The sequence below is a fragment of the Sorex araneus genome, chromosome 5 (genome assembly GCF_027595985.1).
Source record: "Sorex araneus isolate mSorAra2 chromosome 5, mSorAra2.pri, whole genome shotgun sequence".
In the NCBI taxonomy this organism is placed as follows: Eukaryota; Metazoa; Chordata; class Mammalia; order Eulipotyphla; family Soricidae; genus Sorex; species Sorex araneus.
In genome coordinates this window covers 4,981,570-4,999,605 of record NC_073306.1, presented here as the reverse complement: position 1 = coordinate 4,999,605, position 18,036 = coordinate 4,981,570, and the positions used below count along the sequence as shown (strand labels likewise).

General features: G+C 65.6%; 1 protein-coding gene across 4 annotated transcripts in view; it reads right to left on the bottom strand.

Moving 5' to 3' along the window:
- DISP3 (dispatched RND transporter family member 3) overlaps positions 1-14,187 on the bottom strand; it is a 49,428-nt gene extending 35,241 nt beyond the window's left edge. For all 4 annotated transcript variants that reach the window (XR_008630195.1, XM_055138291.1, XM_055138292.1 and 1 more), the window contains exon 1: positions 14,032-14,187. The gene's annotated coding sequence lies outside the window, so the exon portion shown is untranslated. The remainder of the gene's footprint in view (positions 1-14,031) is intronic.
- Positions 14,188-18,036: the final 3,849 nt, after the last annotated feature.

The window sequence follows — 18,036 nt, the reverse complement described above, 5'->3', positions numbered from 1 at the left end:
CCACGGTGGCCCTAACCCGTCCTGCGCTTTCTCACGAAGGGCTGCCTCTCCCAGTTAGAAGCTGTCCCTGCATCTGATCCCCTGGGGCTTCCCGAGATAAAGCAATAAAGGGGGACACGGCTCCCGCTACGTTCACGTGAGCTCTGAGTTCACTGCTGAGCGGTGACTCAGTCCCAAACGGGCCACCACGTGGGGGGGGGGGCGTTCCCGCTGCTGGCCAGGCCACCCCCAGCGCCGAGCCTGGGCCTGTGCTATGCGTGAAGGTGTCTGGTGCTTGGGGTCCCTGTTTTTCCATGCTCCCCGCTTCCAAGTCTCCCCAGCAGGGGCCCAGGAGGGGGAAGCCCTGCCACCCTGCCCGGTGCCCTGTGCGGACACAGGCCCGGTCCCTGGGCAGGGCAGTGGCCGTCACGGCTTACCAGGTGTGTGTACAAGTGGGGACGCAGCAGCAGTAACGAGGACAAGTGTGATGGGACCCCAGGGCCTGCGTGTCACCCTGCGCCCTGCACACAGCACTTGCCAGATTTCAGTGACCAGGAAGTTGGACAGAGCCATCTGCCTCTCGGAGAGCTGAGGATGGGAGGGGACGCAGAGCCACGGGAGTGGCCGCACGGCCTGGGGAGGGCTACGTGCTTAGTGCCCGCTGCCCCTGCCGTGTAGGATGCTGGGAGGACCAGGGTCCGACTGGAGAGCCTGGGCCCCGGGCAGTGGACACCGATGGACGCGTGAGGCGGAGAGGAGGGTTTTGGAGGCTGGGCTGCAGAGGATACAGGAGTCAGACCCAGGTGAGCAGAAAGTGACCCTCGGGCATGGCCTCACACTCCACCCTCTGTCCACGCCAGCACAGGAGAGCTGCGGAGGGAGGAAATTCCCCAGGTCCGGTCAGCCAGCAGGCCAACACCGGCTCTCTGCGTGGCCGCGTCCCTATGGGACGCAGGATGGGAAAGGCGCAGATCTTCTGAGCTGTGAGCCCTGGAATGACTGACGGGGGGAGTCCCAGGTGCCCACTGCTCCCCCCGGCCTGCAGGGCAGGCAGGTGGGACAGTCCAGCGCCTGGACACGGCCCAGCTGTGGGGGGTGGGGCCTGAGACCCATCCTTGTCCCCGTCTGTCCCCTGCCCCGTTTCCCTTTCTCAAACGTAGGGACCGTTGGTCTCACCGAGGAGCCTGGTGACTCGAGCAGAGGGGACAGCTTCTGCCAGGGGCTGGGGGTCCCCGAAGGTCCCCTGTGGACTACATGGCATCCAGGCAGGCCTGCCCCTGTGTCCATCTGTCCCCGTGTGTCTGTCCGTCGCTTTCCCGTACACACACAATACACAGGGTGTCCAGCGCTAACTCCAGACCGCCCCAGACCCAAGCACCCAGGGAAACGGCGAGGCCCCAACCCCTGGGGAAACGTGTGGCCCAGAAGGCCCCGGCAGAGGGTCAGCCTGCAGGGCCAGGCCCGCCCAGGAGTCACATCCGCAGCAGCCGCCAATTTTTTTTTAAATTTTTTTTAAACCTTTTTTATAATCTCCCAATATCTTTCAGTAGAATTTCATTATTCTCTTTGTCTTTTTTTTTCTTTTTGGGTCACACCTGGCGATGCTCAGGGGTCACTCCTGGCTCTGCACTCAGGAATTACCCCTGGCCGTGCTCAGGGGACCCTATGGGATGCTGGGAATCGAACCCGGGTTGGCCGCGTGCAAGGCAAACGCCCTACCCGCTGTGCTATCGCTCCAGGCCCCTGCCGCCAATTTTAGACTCGACAACCCCCTTTTGCTTCTCTGTGCCGCCCAGGGGCCACGCGAGGCTCGTTCCTCCCTCCCCACCTGTCTCCACGTTCTCCTGCCACGGCCAGGAACTGCCTCACTTTCGGAACCAGCAATCAATGTTCTTTAAAAATAGGACGTGTGTGCTCCGGTGTGGAAGGGATCTCGCCAACAGCCTTTCACTCTTGAGGGGTTCCTATAACCGCCGGGGCGGGTGCCTGTCCTGCAGGTCCAGAACGCAGGGAGTTGGGCCCCCGGCCGCGGGGGAGACAATCCTGGCGCCCGCGCAGGACATGGGCGCGTGAGGCAGCGTCTGAGCCGCGGGTGCTCCAGCCGCCGGAAGCAGAGAGGGGTGCAGGCAGACACACGACAAATGTGGCTGACGGGCGGAAGGGCTCACTGGGTTCTGCACCCCTCGTCTGGGAGCACGGACGTCCTGGTTTTCTTTCCTAAAGGACTTGCTAAGGGGCTGGAGTAAAAGCACAGTGGGGAGGGCGCTGGCCTTGTGTCAACGGACCCGGGTTCGATCCCCAGCATCCCAAATGGTCCCCCGAGCACCACCTGGAGTAATTTCTAAGTGTTAGAGCCAGGAGTAAGCCCTGAGCATTGCTGGGTATGCGACCCCACCCCCCCACCCCCCCCCCCACACACACAACCCCACACAAACCAAAGGACTTGCTTTGGTCCCATCTCAGCATCTCAGTGGCGGGGGCGGAACGCTGGGTTGGAGGGAGCCCTCAGACCCCTCTATCCAGATTGGGCAGTTGGGGGGGTGCAGCTCCGGAGAACCATCAGGCCTGGAGAATGTGGCAGGTGACCCCGGCACTAAAATAGGGGTGCTATTTTTACGGCTCGGGGAGGCAAGCATCCCGCAAACGATAAGCCAGATGGACCGGCCCATCTGGACGGACGGACGGGGCTCCGGAGAGGAGACGTTGCTTCACAGACAGCCCGGCACCCCAGCGGGCCTCGGGAGGAGCTGGGGGCTTCTAGGGGTGCCCCCCCAAGACACAGCCCTGCAGACAACCCCCCCTCCACCGGGAGCAGGGGCAGAACTCTTCTCCCTCGGCCCAGCAGACTATTAAAATGTAATCACAAAATCACATTAGACATGCAGGTTCGGCTTAAAATACGTATATGGGTATATAATTTAACAGCGATTAGGTGCTCGCAGCTTCCTCTCCCTGCAAAGGTGGGCTTGCCCTCGGGTTCCAGCCAGCCCCGGGCTAGGGGGCTTGGCGTCGCCTCCCCTCAGGGATTCATTCAGCCGGAGGTGCTGTGAGCTGGGCAGCTCCCCGGGGGTGGGGGGCCTCCGCTCCTGGGGGTCTGAACAGGAGGGAGGAGGGGTGACTGCTCTGTCCCTCGAGACACCCCCTGCCGGCTCCAGGATGCTGCCCCCTGCGGCGGGGCCCGTCCGTGAGACCCGGGCCCTCCAGGGCAGGCCGCGGGCCTCTGAGAGGCACAGAGTCAAACAAGCCAAAAAGAGGGGAAAAAAAAAAATCTCACGGATGCCACGAGCAAGCAAACGTCCAGGCCCGAGAGAGAACGAGGGGCAAGGCCCTCGCTCCCACCCACCTGCTGCACCACATACGGTCTCCCGAGCCCTGCCAGGAGTGATCCCTGAGCACCGAGCCAGGAGTAGCCTCGGGTAGGAGCATGGCCCGGGTGGGCCCCAAATTAAACATCTGATGTCACTACAGAACAATGGCCGGTGTCCCCACGGGGTGAGGCTCCAGGCCTGCTGCCATCTCCTGCACCCACATCTGCCTTGCAAAGGAGGCTTACCGTGCGCGCCCCGCCCCCACCTGGCCGAGAGAACAGAGAGGCTGGGTGAGTCCCTCAGGGCTGCAAAGCCAAGAGGGGCAGAACTACGAGTCTGGCTCTCGGGCCTATGAATGCCGAAGCTTGAGTCCTTTCTGGGGTTCCCAGTGGCCCTCCGGGGTCCGGACGGCACAGATGTGCCCCCGGCCCTGGGCCAGCCTGGGCCAGCTCCGGTGGCGCCAACCTCATCCAGGGCCTGAGGCGTCCTTCCGGCAGCCTCCGCAGCGGGAGCAAGAGGGTGAGGGTCCGTCTTAGAGCCTCCCTGGGGCCCCCACACGATTCTGGACGTGGAGACTGAGAGCAAGCCAACGGCTCTCCCGGGGGTCTCGTCCAGCCGGTGGAGGGCCGGGCGGGGATGAAGAGGCGAGTGAGAGGGAGTGTGTTGGCTGAGCACCAGAGCCGGACCCGGCCTCAGCCGCCTTCAGCCCTGGCCGGAAACATCAGCCCCTCTGCCCCGGGCTTGCTGGTGCCCACAGAGGCGCTTAGCCTGGGTTATTCTCAGGGCTCAGACTAGAAATACATCGTCTGCTCTCCGGGCCTCCGGCTGGCCCAGCCCTGGGCCTCAAAGCTCCTAAAATTACAGAGAGCCAATTCCTTTTATTTATTTATTTATTTTGCTTTTTGGGTCACACCCGGTGATGCACAGGGATTAGTCCTGGCTCTGCACTCAGAAATTACTCCTGGCGGTGCTCAGGGGACCCTATGGGATGCTGGGAATCGAACCCGGGTCGGCCACAAGCAAGGCAAACACCCGACCCGCTGTGCTGTCGCTCCAGCCCAGCCAATTCCTTTTAATTCCTGTCTGTCTGTCTGCCTATCTGTATGTCTAGCTACCCCCTCTCTTCTCTCCTTGTGCCTCCTCTCCCTTTCCCATCCCCTTCTCTCCCTCCCCTCGCCCTCCCTCCTCATCTCTCCTCTCCTCCTCTTCATTTGGTCCCGCCTCTCCGCAGGACGCTTATGCATACCACGAGCTATGGTTTATCTCGGAGGGAAAGTGGGGTGAAGCAGGGCCCATGAGCCCACCGACTCTCACAACCCCAGAGGGCGAGAAGGCAGGTGACTTTCAGCTGAGTCTGAGGCCAACCCCAGCGGGCACGGCCCGGCCCAGCACCTGTCCACACGGACACCAGCGGCCCTGGCCAAGCTGGCCCGCAGAGGGAGGTACAGGGGCAGGGTGGGACGGGGCGGGTACCAGCAGCGTGCAGGAGGGGCGGGAAGGGGCCCTGATCTGGGACAAGGCAGGCAGTGGACCCCGCGCCAGGCCGACAGCTGGTGAAGAAGCTGCGGGCGCCAACGCGGGCGCCAACGGCTCCATCCACAGCCGGGAAACCAACCGGGCCCCCTGGCCAGCCGCGGGCAGCTGCCCCGTCACTCTGCCCTCGAGGGGCCCGCTGGGCGGGGGGGGGGGGGTGCAGCTGAGCAGGGCCAGCCCTTAGGGGCGCGGACGCAGCAGGAGCTGACCCAGGGCCAGCCCCGCTCGTGGGCAGGCGCTGAGGGTCACCGGGAACACGCAAACTCAGGGCCTGGCCAGAGCCTCTCTGTGCCGGTCAGGGGGCCACGTCCAGGGGCCCCTCTCTGTGCCCCGGGCCTGGGGGCTCTGGAAAGCACGCGCTGTCCCGGGCACCTGCCGAGCACTGTGTCCACACACAGTCGAGGGTCCAGCCTGGGGCCTCGCCCGCCCACCTGGCTCAGTGTCCTCTCCACGGGCAGCCCGGCGCCGGGCTCTGGAGTGCAGAGTGCTCGGGTGGGGCAGGTGGGCAGCCACAGAAGGGACCAGAAGGCCAACGGCTTACAGGTGGGCCGGCCCCAGCAAGGCGCTGAGACGGGGACGCCTGCAGCCCCCAGCACCGTGGGTACAGCTGGTGCCGAGGGGCGGGGGTAGGGGGGGCGTAGCTGGTGGGGCCGGGCCAGGGGGTCTCATCTCTGCAGATCAGTGGAGCCGGGGCAGGGGTCGAGTCTCTGCAGGCCAGTGGGGTGGGGGGGTCGGCGGGGGTCGCGTCTCTGCCGGCCAGCACAGCTCCATCCTTCATACCTGTGCCCTCCCACCCAGCTGGCCCAGCTCTCCCTCCCACCGTCCCTGGCCCCTTGGGGCGCCCTGAGCCCCCGCCCCTCCCCCACGCCCTCAGAGCAGGCAGTAAAGCAATAAAGCCCCTACAGGAAGCAGCACTTAGAGACCCCTCCAACCACCCAGCCTGCTGGGTCCGACCCTTCCTGAAATCCCTCTCCCTGGCCCTGGGGGAGGTGTCCCGGCTGCCGCCCCCCCCCCTCCACACACAGGCCACCCCCAGCCCCACGCCCTGGCCGCAGCCTGGCCGCCGGCCGGCAGTGGGAGTCTGCAGGGGCGAGCCCGGAGCGCCCACTGCGCCCAGCTGCCAGCCGCTCCCCAGCCCCCAGACCGCTGGGTTAATAAAAAGAATAAAAAGATCTCCACAAAATACGACCAATAACCACGGCCATAAAAGCCAAATTGGATTCCTTCCTGGCTGATGAGCTCCGGGCCTTTCTGGAGCTCTGAGACCCGATTAACAAATATGTAAAACAATTCCCTCAGCCCGGCTCCAGCCGGCTCCTCTGAGGGGGCAGGGGGGGCAGGGGTGGCGCCGAGGGGGCCGGGTCAGGAGGGCGGGGCAGGGGCCTCTGGTTGGCAGCGGGGACGGGAGGCAGAGGGAGGGGGCTAGAAGCCGAGTCAGGCCCCCTTTGCCCCTGTTGTAGGCCCCACCTGGCCCACACGTCTGCGGGTCCCTCGGCGGCCTCCGTCCCACACTGCAAGGGGCCCGAGGCTGAAGCGGAGGGTCAGAGGCAGAACGGTGCCTGCTCCGGCCCACCGACCTGGGCGCAGGGAAAGGGCCACCCCAGCCACAGCCACACCCTGGGGGTCCGGGCGGGCCGAGGGGGCGTCCTGCCCCAGCCCGTCTCCACGTCCCCCCCTCCCCCCCCCCCCCCCCGCCCCAGGCTTTGTGACGCTGCTGGCAGGTCACTGTCACACAGGCTTCGACTCCCTGGGATTCTTTTCAATTTGCAAACAAGAAAACTGGGGCTCAGAGGAGGAAAAGGGTTTATCTGAACTTGATTTCTGATAAGCTCCGCACACTTCTCCCTCTGTTAGATCAGATCTGAGTCTCGCAGGTCTGGAAGCAGCCCTGGAGTCAAGACTCCCAGCCCCGGGTGCACAGCAGGTGTGCACGCACGCACACACACACACACACACACTCTCACATATACACACACACATGCTCTCACCCACATACACACGCTCTCACTCACATACACACACGCTCTCGCTCACAGACACACACACGCACACTCTCACTCACATACACACACACACTCTTGCTCACACTTATACACCATGCTCTCGCTCACATACACAAATGCTCTCGCTCACATACACACACACCACGCTCACACACACACCACATTCTCTCTCGCGTACACACATGTGCACACCAATTCACTCGTATACATGTACATACCATGCTCTCACACATACGCGCATTCATTAACCACACTCTTGCTCACATACATGCACATACAACAGTCTTGCACACACGTACACACACACCATGCTCACTCACTTGTGCACATCATGCTCTTGCATATGCACACACACACACACCAGAGCACACGGACACGAGCACACATGAACAGAGACATGCATATATGTATACACAGGCACATGCAAGCACACGAGCACACCACAATTATGCACACACACGAGCACACACATACGTGCACACACATAAGCACAAACCCACCTCAGTGCAGGGGTGGGGAGCCCAGGCTGGAGGGGGGTTGCCCTGTGCCCACACGGCCAGCGGCTCCGGGAGGGCTGACGGCAGCTCAGGCGTGCTCGGTGGGGACGGTGCCACCCCTGGAGGAGCACCCAGCACCGAGACCCTCATGGGAGTCTGACCTGGTCCTCAGTGACCCAACCCTCAGGAGGGGGTCCTGCCTGCAGGAGTCACCATGGGCGCTGAGCAGGGGTGAGGCCCCCCGAACTCTGCAGCTGTTCTCACCCCTGTCAGCAGATTCTGGGCCCCCCAGCTCAGTGGAGCCACGGGACCCCCAGTGAGGGGCCTGGTGCCTCCAGACTCTTCCCCCAGTGACTCATCCCTGGGGCTGAGCCGTCCTCCCCGGGGCTCTGCTCGCCCTGGACTCACCCTGCTGTTAGGGACCTGCCAGTCTGTCCCTGGGGCCCCTCACAGGCCTGAAGTGTGATGGGGGGGGGGGGGGGCTGCAGCTGTCTCGGGGTGCTGGCAGCCGGGGGGTTGGGGGAGCTAGAAGGGGGCCCTGGAGTCCCCGGCCCTGAGTCCAGACCGACCGGTGCTCCGAGCCCCACTCCTCGTGGTCGCGGCTCAGAACCTGAGTCCACTCTCCAGGTGCAGTGACCGGAAACAAATGGTCTCAATGGTCAGGGCCGGCGACGGCTGCAGCTCCTCCTCCCAGGCCCCCCCGAACCTCCCCCCAACTCTCGCGCCCGCCCAGGCAGCCTGGCTGTCACCCTGGGGTCTTCTGCCCCTAGTCTCCTGGAGTCTCTCAGGAGCCACAGGGACTCCCCACTGTCAATGCAGCAGAGAAGGGAGGGGGCCGTCTCCCCCGAAGCAGACACTGCCCCGAAGACTGCTTTCTCTTCAGCGCAGCCTCAGTTCTCAAAGATTGGCCCCCACACCTGCACGAGGCCTGGGATCCTCACGGGGCAGGACTTTAAACCTGCCCGGGGGCGATAGCACAGCGGGTAGGGCGTTTGCCTTGCACGTGGCCGACCCGGGTTCGATCCCCGGCATCCCATATGGTCCCCCAAGCACTGCCAGGAGTAATTCCTGAGTGCAAAGCCAGGAGTAACCCCTGAGCATCGCTGGGTGTGACCCAAAAAGCAAAAAAAAATAAAATAAATAAAATAAAATAAACCTGCCCGGGGACGTCCCGCCCACAGCCACAGCCAGGGCCATGCCAGACTCTATAAGGGGAGGGATGGGGGACCTCGGGTGCGAGCCTGCACCCTGCCCCCCACCCCCTGCCCCTGCCGCCTGGCCGTTCAGATGGTCACGCAGGCCCTCAGCACGCCCTGCTCTAACTACCCAGGCTCCGGGGGGCAAGCGCTGCTCCAGCCTCCATCAGACTCGGCCTCCTGTCAGTGCCAGGCGCAGGGCCTCGGTCTCCTGGGGAACCAGGCTGCCCCGGCTGGGGGGCGGCAGGGCAGCCCCCGTGCTCCTCTCTAACGTGCAGTGATGGTGGCAGCTGCCCTGGGCCCGGGGAGGGGAAGGCATCGCCGTGAGAGCAGATTATTCGCAGGCTCGGCCCGTCGGTGGGGAAGGAGCACTGTAAAAGGATTCCAGTGACAAGCCGAGCGCACGCTGCCTGGACTGGTACAAAGGCCAGTGTGTGCGTGTGTGCGCGGAGGGGTGGGGGGGGCAGACAGACAGACAGACACCCAGTGAGCACAGCATCCAGCCCCAGCCCCACGGACGGTCTCCCCCGTCACAAGGTCACCACGTCCCCTCCCAGTGGTCATTCCCCTTCTTACGGGGTAAAGTGGCTTTGTGTAGGTGGCGGGAGTGTCTGAGGCCGCGGGCAGATGGCTGGGCGGGGAGGGCCCCCCAGCCCAGTCCTCCAGCTGGGGAGAGCACCCCCCCTCCCGCCCGCCCCCGTGGCCTAGGGCACCCTCCAGGGAAACTTCCTCCCCGCGGAGGGACACTCACCTTCCGGCTGGCTGTGCCGACTGTCCCTCCCCGCAGAGCCGCCCTGCTCAGGGTCTCTGCGGCTCCCCGGGGGGCCCTTCGCCCCCTCCGGCGAGCGCCTTCTGTGGCCCCGAGCCCCGCATGGTGAGCGCAGGGAAGTGTTTCTCGGGGGCCCGGGGGAACCATGAATACTGGGAATAGAAGTGTGAGCCTGGCCACCCGCCGGGCTCGAACCCCAGCCCGGGAGCTGTTTGGTGCTTCTACACATGAGAAGAGCCCAGCCTGGGCGTCTCAGCCCAAGGCGCTGCTGCCACCACAGCCTGCGCAGGGCGGGAACCCCCCTGGCCTCTCTGAGAAGCAGCGCCCGAAGGAGGCCTGGGGGCCCGGCTGCTTCCAGAGCGGAACAAACGGCCTTTCAGGATCCAAGCCTCCCAGAGGGCCCCTCCGAGCCCAGCCGAGCCGGCTCCCCCGCCAACAGCAGCGGCTCTCCCAGGGAAGCTTCCAGAAGGCCTGGGCACCCATCCTGGGCCCCAAGAGGCGCCGGGTGGAATCACAGCGCCACCCTCTGCCCCTCGCCCGGTCCGCAGGGAGACGAGCACTCTTTCGAAAACCACCACTGAAACGAGTTTCTTTTTTTTTTTTTTTGCTTTTTGGGTCACACCTGACTCTGCACAGGGGTTACTCCTGGCTCTGCACTCAGGAATTATCCCTGGCCGTGCTCAGGGGACCATATGGGATGCTGGGAATCGAACCCAGGTCGGCCGCATGTAAGGCAAATGCCCTCCCCGCTGTGCTATCGCTCCAGCCCCTGAAACGAGTTTCTTTGCACTTCTCTCTTTTGGGTTTGGGGGCCCTGTGGCAGTGCTGGGGGCTACTTCTGGCGCAGTGCTTGGGGGTCCCACCCCCCCACCCCGTGGTGACCAGGACACCAGGCAGGCGAGGGCTGCGCCTGCTCCAGCCCTTGGAGCCTTCGAACCCTCTCGCGGATTATAAGCAATCTGGGGCCAAGGGCTCCTGCTTCACTCGCGGCAACACAGCGTCCTGGCGTGGCCCCTCCCCGGCTGGCGGCCCCGGGCAAGCCACTCGCTTCTCAGAACCCTTCCCACCTACCAAGTGGATGGGGCTGTCCTACTGGCCCCAGGATGACTCAGGGCTGAAGGACTGTGAGTACAAGTGCTGGGCACACAGTAGGTCCAGGCACACAGCAGGTCTGGGCACACAGTAGGTCTGGGTACACCGTAGGTCCAGGCACACAGTAGGACTGGGCACACAGTAGGACTGGGCACACAGGAGGGCCGGGCAGACAGTGGGTCCGGGCACACAGAAGGGACCACACGGTCAGCCGCTACTCTCAGAGCATCGCCAACAGCAGCCTGCTGCCCCTCGTCCGGCAGAGACCCCCGAGCGCCCACCGCGCGCATGCAGACACACCGCTGTACTCCCCCCGCCCCCCCAGCTCCATGCAGCTGCTGAACACAGAAGCGTGGCCACCTGCCCCCCTGTGGCCGGCAGGGAGCAAGCCTGCTGGCGGCAGGTGGCGTGGTGGACTGTCCCTTCCTAAGACCAGTCCCGGGAGCGTCCCCCACTCGGGAGCCGCAGGAGCGAACCGCACTCTGCTCGGGAAACGCGCCTTTGGGGAAACAGGCTCGGGGCTCGGGGCTCGGGCCGGCCGACTCCCGGCCTGCGCCATTCTCTCCGTCTGTCTCCCGGTCCAGGGGAGCCGGCGTGGGAGGACGTGTCCACAGATCTGAGGACGCTCTGGACGCCCCCTCAGGGGACATGGTCTGGTGGGGGGAGGCAGGAGGAGGGGGCTTCCGAAGGACAAGCTCCATCTCCCACTAGGACAGACGGACATCCGGACGCCCCTGTATGTGGTGGGTGGGACGGAGGGGGGAGGGGAAGGATTTCAAAGAGAGTCAGCACAGCGCTGAGTGCTAAGAGCTCACACCCCGCCACGGCTCAGGGATGCCTTCGTCACCCGCCGCTCTCGCCTTCTGCACCCAGCGGGGTGCCTACACTCTCCTGCTGGCCTTGGGCCCTGAGGGCTGTCACCGGGGACTTCGGCTTCTCCCTCTGCTGGGCCGTAAAGGCAGCTCCCGCCCCCACAACCTCGCGGCCACCACGGGCTGAGAAGTCGGCCCGACGCATGCTCGCCGGCGGTGCGTGTCCCGGAGGCCGGCGCAGACCCCCCGGCCGGCAGAGCTCAGCTCTGGTGCAGAGCCCGGCCCAGGGCCCACCCTTCTGGGGGGCCACCGAGAGCAGCCCCGAGGCGGCTTCCAAGAGGAAGGGGATAACGTAGATGACTCCACTGCCCCGCGCAGGCCAGGGGCACGGCAGGGACGGGGCGGCCGGGGGCTTGGGCCGGGGCTTTAGCCGGGAGATGCTGGCTCGGGGTCCCCTCTGCTCTGCTCGTTAGTCACGCCTGGCAGTGCTCGGGGCTTCCTCGGCTCAGAAATCACTCCTGTTAATGGCGGGGGGACCATCTGGGCTGCTGGGGATCCAACCCGGGTCAGCCGCGTGCAAGCCCCCCACCCCTCTGTCCTATGGCTCCAGCCCCCCCAACCCCCCATTCGCTTACTCTTCCCTTCCCCCAGCAGGGCCCTCGGTCCAGGCAGCGGCTGTGTGACCTCAGGCACGGGCTTGAGGTCTCTGGGCCACAAAGCTCCAAACAGCCGTCACTCAGTGGACGGCAGTGGTGGCAGGTATCCAGGAGGGGACAGGAACTGTCGCCTCAAGGAGAGACCACCTGGAAGCGGACCGTCCCCAGCAGGAGGGCGACGCCGGGCACGTGAAGGTCAGCTCTGCCCGTGAGCCACAGGAAGCCGGGGGCAGGGATGGGGCACAACGACCCCCCCCCCCGCCCAACGTGACACTGAGGTCCCCTCATCTCGACGCCGGGCGCTGCCCACTGCTGCACCCAGTTTCTGCATGGTCTGCTCTGGGGAGGGGGCGCGCCTGGCAGTGCTCAGGGCTTGCTCCTGGCCCTGTGCTCAGGGTCACTCGTGTCGGAGGTGAAAGCCAGGCGGGCCGCGTGCAAAGCAGACGCCTTCTCCAGCATCCTGCCTCTTCAGCCCCGGAGTTTCTGCATTTTCTAAGGGCAGTAGCAGGCTGGGTGGCCAAGGTCCCCGACCTGCTGAGAGCCCAGTCCCCGGCCCGCCTGCCCCCCTCCCAGGGCTGGGGACAGAGACTGGGGCTGGGGAGGGAGCTCTGGACCCAGAAAATTTCCCAGGAGGGGCAGAAGCTGCCGAGACCCAGGGAGGGGAGGGAGGGGGGGTGGATGGAATTTGCTGGGAGGATCTCAGTGTCCCACGTGGCCAGCTGTGCCCAAGGGGAGTGGACAGTGCAGCAGAGGAGGCTAGAGGAAAGTTGGGGAGACAGCGTGGCCTGGGAGGAGGAGGGGGAAGGGGAGAGGGAAAAGGGGGAGGGGGAGGGGGAGGAGGGGCATCGGGAAGACAAAGGGGGTGTGTGAGCAAGATAAACAGGGGGGAGGGACAGCCGGCGAGAGGAAAACAAAGAGGAAAGTGCGAGGGAAGAATGGCGCAGAGGGGGCACAGAGAGCCTCCCTGCGTGCCGACGGGGGAGGGGGGGGAGCAAAATGGCCTCTGAGCTTACACCCCAGATTCTGCAGCCTGCCCCCTCCACGGGGCAAACGCCCTCCGGGCTGCACTGTGAGCGGCTGGGTGGGGGCTGCCGCCCTCCGCTCCCCTGGAGGAGTGGGCAGTGGTGTGTGTGGGGGGGTGCTGGGGCGCTGTGATTCTCCCTAGGGGCGTCTGGGGTGAGCCTGGGGTCTGGGCTCAGACAGGCGCTGGCGCCCGCAGGACCTGGGGGAAGAGCTGGGGGGACGCGGTGTCCCACGTGGGGTGGCTCTTCCCGCTGCGGGGGTCACTGGGCTACCGGCACTTTTGCACCAGCGGACTCTGAGTGTCCATGTGAGTGTGAGTGTATGTGTGTGTGCGTGTGAGTGTGTATGAGTGTGAGTGTGTGTGTGTAAGAATGTGAGTATGTATGTGTGTGTGACTGGGTGAGAGTGTGTGAGTGTATATGTGTGAGTGTGTGTATGAGTGTGAGTGTGTATGTGTGTGTGTGTGTGTGTGCACGCGCGCGCGCGTGCGGGGGCGTGTGGTTGCGGGACATCTGTGCGTGCACGTGGTCCCAGCCGCCCGGGCGCTGTCCGCGGTGCTGACCCCAGTGCTGCGGGGCGGCGGGGCCCGGGGGATGCTGCAGGCGACCGGCGACGGGAGGGGAGCCCCGGGAAGGGGACCCCGCCACAGACCTCCCCGGGGAGTTGGGAAAAGTTCTCCCAGCGGCGGGGGCGACCCTCGGGGAGCCTCGCCCCGACCCCGAGCGCCGCCGCCGCCCGGTCCGGACCCCCGCGCGCTCGCCGTCCGCCGCGGGCTCTGCACCAAAGCCGGGTGGTCGCCTGGCGCGGGTCCCGCCGCCAGCGCCGGGGCGGGGAGTGCGCGGAGAGGAAAGCGCAACTTTTACCGAACCAGCCCTGCACCCGCGGGACCGCCGGGGGGACCCCCACCCTCCCCTCCCGGCGGGGACCCCCAAACCTGCCTCTGGACGGGGCGCACACGCGCGGCTCGGAGCCCCGCGGGGGCGAGCTCGGGGCTCTGCCCGACACCGGCCGATCTTCGGGGCCGCGTGGGGTCCCGGGGCCCCCGGGGGCGGGCCGGGGAGCCGGAGAACTTCGCACGCAGCCCCGGCGCGGGCCGCGGGTGGGCGACGCCCCCTCCCCGAGCGCCGAGCCCCGAGCCCGGGGCGCGCGGCAGGCGCACTCACCTCCGAGGGCCGAGCGGCGGGTGCAGGGGGTCCCGGGGGTCCCGGGCGGGGCAGCCCCGCCGCGCCGACGCGCCGCCCGCAGCCGCCGAGGCCGGGATGCCCGAGCGCGCGGCCGGCGCCGAGCCGGGTCCCAGCGCGCGCCCAGGAGCGCTCGGCGCCGCCGCCTTTTATCGCCGCCCGCCTTTGTTTGGGTCCCGGCTCGTACCACGGGGCGCGGGGGGCGTCGGCGGCGGAGCCCCGAGCCGCGCCGCCTCCGGGCCCCCGGCGCCCCTGCGGCCCGCGCCCCCGGTCCCCCGCGCGCCCCTACCGGGGACCGCGCGCCGCCCCCACCGCCCCCCGCGCCCCTGCCGGGCGCCGCCGAGCCCGCCGCTCCCCTGCGCCGGCGCGCGGTGGTACGATCGGGCTCCGGGACCCGAGGGCGGGCGGGCACCGGGCGGCGCAGCGACCCCTGGGGGTCGGTCCCTGCCTCTGCCCGCCGCCCCGGCCCGGCCCGCCCCGCCCCGCGCCCCCTCCCCAGAGTTTCCCGGGTGCCCGCGTCTGCGCGTCTGGACGCGCCCCCCGCCCCGCGGCGTTGGCAGGTCACCAGCCTCCTGGACACGCGAGGGCATCCCCGGGGCTCCTCCGGAGGGAGCTGCCAAGCCCAGGCTCCTGGCGCGGTTTCTTCCTTCCATTCACCTCTCTGGCACCCGAGTCCGGAGCCCCGCCAGCCCCGCCGCCGGGCACCCCTCCAGCTGTCACGCCGTCTGTCTGACACCCCGGCTACAGAGCCTGGACCGGCCTGGCTCATTCCCCTCCATCCGCGCGCTGAGGGCCTGGACATCTGTCCTCCCGGGAGTCCTGCAACGGGAGGGACAGGCCTGCCCTCGGACCTTCTCAGACATGGCCAGGAGGGACAGGAACACAGAGAGAGAGAGAGAGAAAGGTGGGATTAAGCCCCACCTTCTAGAAGTTTCCAGCTTATTTCGGGGGAGACCATGGGCTAGTTGGCACAGCTGCTCTGCCCAGGGGGTCTCCGAGGGCTCTCTCCAGAGAGAAATAGGGGTGGGGGGACACCGAGGGCTTCACATGAGTGGCAGAAACCAGGAGCTCACAGGACTGCTCAGGATCTGCCCAGGAGCTATTGCCCTGAGGCCCAGCTGCCCTGGGGCCCCCAGCCGCCCCTTCTAACCTCAGAGGCATCAGGATTGGGGTAACCCCTGCCATGAAGGGTGTCCAGTCCAGGCTGCAAAGAGAGACAGCAGAACTCCCCCCAGGAGTGGAGACCAAATTTCCCAGCTCCGTGCAGGGGTGCCACCCTGTCCGTGCCACCTGAGCCAGGGGAGCAGCCCCCCCTTGGCACATCCCCTCGTGTCCACCCAGACAGTACAAGGAGGGGCTTGTTTCAAGGCTCGCGGTGGGAGCAGAGCACTGGCCTGCCCTGCAGGGCTGCTCGCCCCGGCTTTGAGGGCTGCTTTCAGAAGCCGCCCCTAACGTCCCCACGTCCCGGGCACTGTGTCCCCTCACTACACGCCCACACCTGAACGGCACAGCCCCGTCCCCCCAGACACACATTTCGTCGATTTGGGGTCTGGCTTCACCCTGGAGGTGCCTAAGTCACACCTCCTCTGCACCCCCCTAGCCCTGCTGCGGCCTCGAGCTAATTTCCTGGGGGAGGGGTTTCCCGTGGGGGTGGGGGCTGCAGAGGCTGGGAGGGGGGGTTGTGGGGAGCCCGTGGTGGATGAGGAACCCGGGATCACGGGAAGGATGTGATTTTCCCAGCCCATCGGTGGGGTTTTAAAAATGCAAATGGAAGCAGCCTTTGAAATATGCCTGCCATAAAGGGGACCGGTGGTGGCAGCTGTGGAAAGCTCCAGAACCCTCCCCCCAGCCTCCTCCTCCTTGGACGTCCCTGCCTCTGGTCCCCACCGGGCTGCAGGGTGTCTGCGCAGAGGGAAGGGAGGCACCATGCAAAGCCTCCTGGCCGGCTCCAAGCACCACCCAGGAACCTCCCTGACCTCCAGGCTCGGGACCCGGGTGAGACTCCCCAGAAACGCAGCGGAGAAGGAGGTGCTGCAGGCCGGCCTTCCCTCCCCTCCCTCCACCCAGTGTGTCTGGTGCAAGCCCTCCCTGGTCTGATTTAAGTGCCTTTTGGTGCTCATAATCCGCTCCTCCTCCCCTCTGCCTTCACCACTAATTGAAAAGCTCCTGTAAGGGGTTTAGGTGGCAAAGGACTGCTCTGTCTTTGGCGCCCGTCCCTTGACTTCTGTTTTCCCTCCAAGGCTGTCTGAGGCTCTGTGAGGCAGCCCTCCAGCCCCCAAAGCTAAGGCAGCGCCCCACCCCCCACCCCGCCAGCCTCTGGGCCCGGCCCTGGCAGCAAAGCCATCTCCTGGTCCGCCTCAGCAGCTCTGCGGCCTGGGAAAGCCCAACTCGTCGTACCAAGCCTCCGTCGTCTGGTCTCTGAAGTGGGGCTGCGAGCATGACCTTGCTCAAGGGGCATGCCAGGGCCAGAGTGCGCTGAAGGGGTGCGTGGTGCACCCCAAGTGACAAATTAATATTCGATGGTGATGACTAATGGTGGGAGGTGAGGGTGACTCACAGGGGAGGGGCTTAAGGAAGGGGGCTGGGGCTGTCAAAGGTAGACTGAGGCCAGAGAGAGAACTGGGGGGGGGGTGCTGAGTGCACACTGAGCACGTACTCTGTGTGAGGGAGGCCCAGGTTGGATCCCCAACACCGCGTGGCCTGCTGAGCACTCCAGGACCAACTGCTGAGCACAGAGCCAGAAGTAGCCCCCACCCCGCAGAGCCAGCTGCACCCCCCCAACCTCAAAAAGCATGCAGTACATGAATAACCACTCCCCCATTGCTCAGAGTCAGGGCTAGGGAGTCTAGACTGAGTAACTGCTCTTCAGCCGGCAAACACGCTAACTCAGGACTCAGGGTCTGGAATCTGTATCTTCACCTGCAGGGGTGAGAGCAGGAGGCCAGGGCGATAGCACAGCAGGGAGGGCACCTGCCTTGCACGCAGCCCACCCGGGCTCAACTCCCGCCTTCCCTGTGGATCCCTGAGCACTGCCAGCAGTAATTCCTGATCTCAGACCCAGGAGTGTCCCATGAGCATCGCCGGGCGTGGGCAAAAGTCAAAAAGGGAGCAAGGGGATGGGGGCCGGAGCGATAGCACAGCGGGTAGGGTGTTTGCCTTGCACGCGGCCGACCCGGGTTCGATCCCCGGCATCCCATATGGTCCCCCAAGCACCGCCAGGAGTAATTCCTGAGTGCAAAGCCAGGAGTAACGCCTGAGCATCGCTGGGTGTGACCCAAAAAGCAAAAAAAAAAAAAAAAAAGGGAGCAAGGGGAGTGCCTGTGTCAGAAAGAGGTTGTGACTCAGAATCAAGCTTGGTTCCGACCCCTCCATCCTGGAGCAACTGTCTCATGCGAGGCCAATCACCCCGTTCTTTGGCGACTCGGTTTCTTGAGCATTGGAATAGGCTCAAGAGCCGACCCCCTCGGGCCAGCCCCCGGAGCTGTCTTCCCGGGGGAACACAGAGACCTCGGGGACACGCAGGTTAAGGGGTCTGAGGGAAGGGATCTTTTTCGGTCCAAAGGGGGCTAGGACAGCCCAGCCCCACGTCTGTGACTGTGAGTCCCACTGTGGTGACCATGGGGGCGGCCGTGTTCAGGAAACGGCTCTGGGTCTGTCATGAGTCAAGAACCCATGATGGAGGCGTGCAGCCTGGACCAGGTTGTCGGCCCGCGCTTCTAGGAAGACTCCAGAGGAGAGAGAGGGGGCTGGGGGGAGGAGGTGTGCGGGCTGGGGGGGCTGCTGTGGCCCGAGAGCTGCACAGATGCAGCCTCCCCCAGAACGCTGCACGCAGCCGGGCCTCGCTCTCCTTTCCCAGCCTCACTGCCTCCCCAAGGCGGCGCCAGCCGGAGCCAGAGGCCCGCGATCCAACTTACTCATCGCCTGCCACAATTAGCCGCGCCTGGGCCTGCAGACCCCAGCAGGGCGGCCGGTGTCTCACGCCGCCAA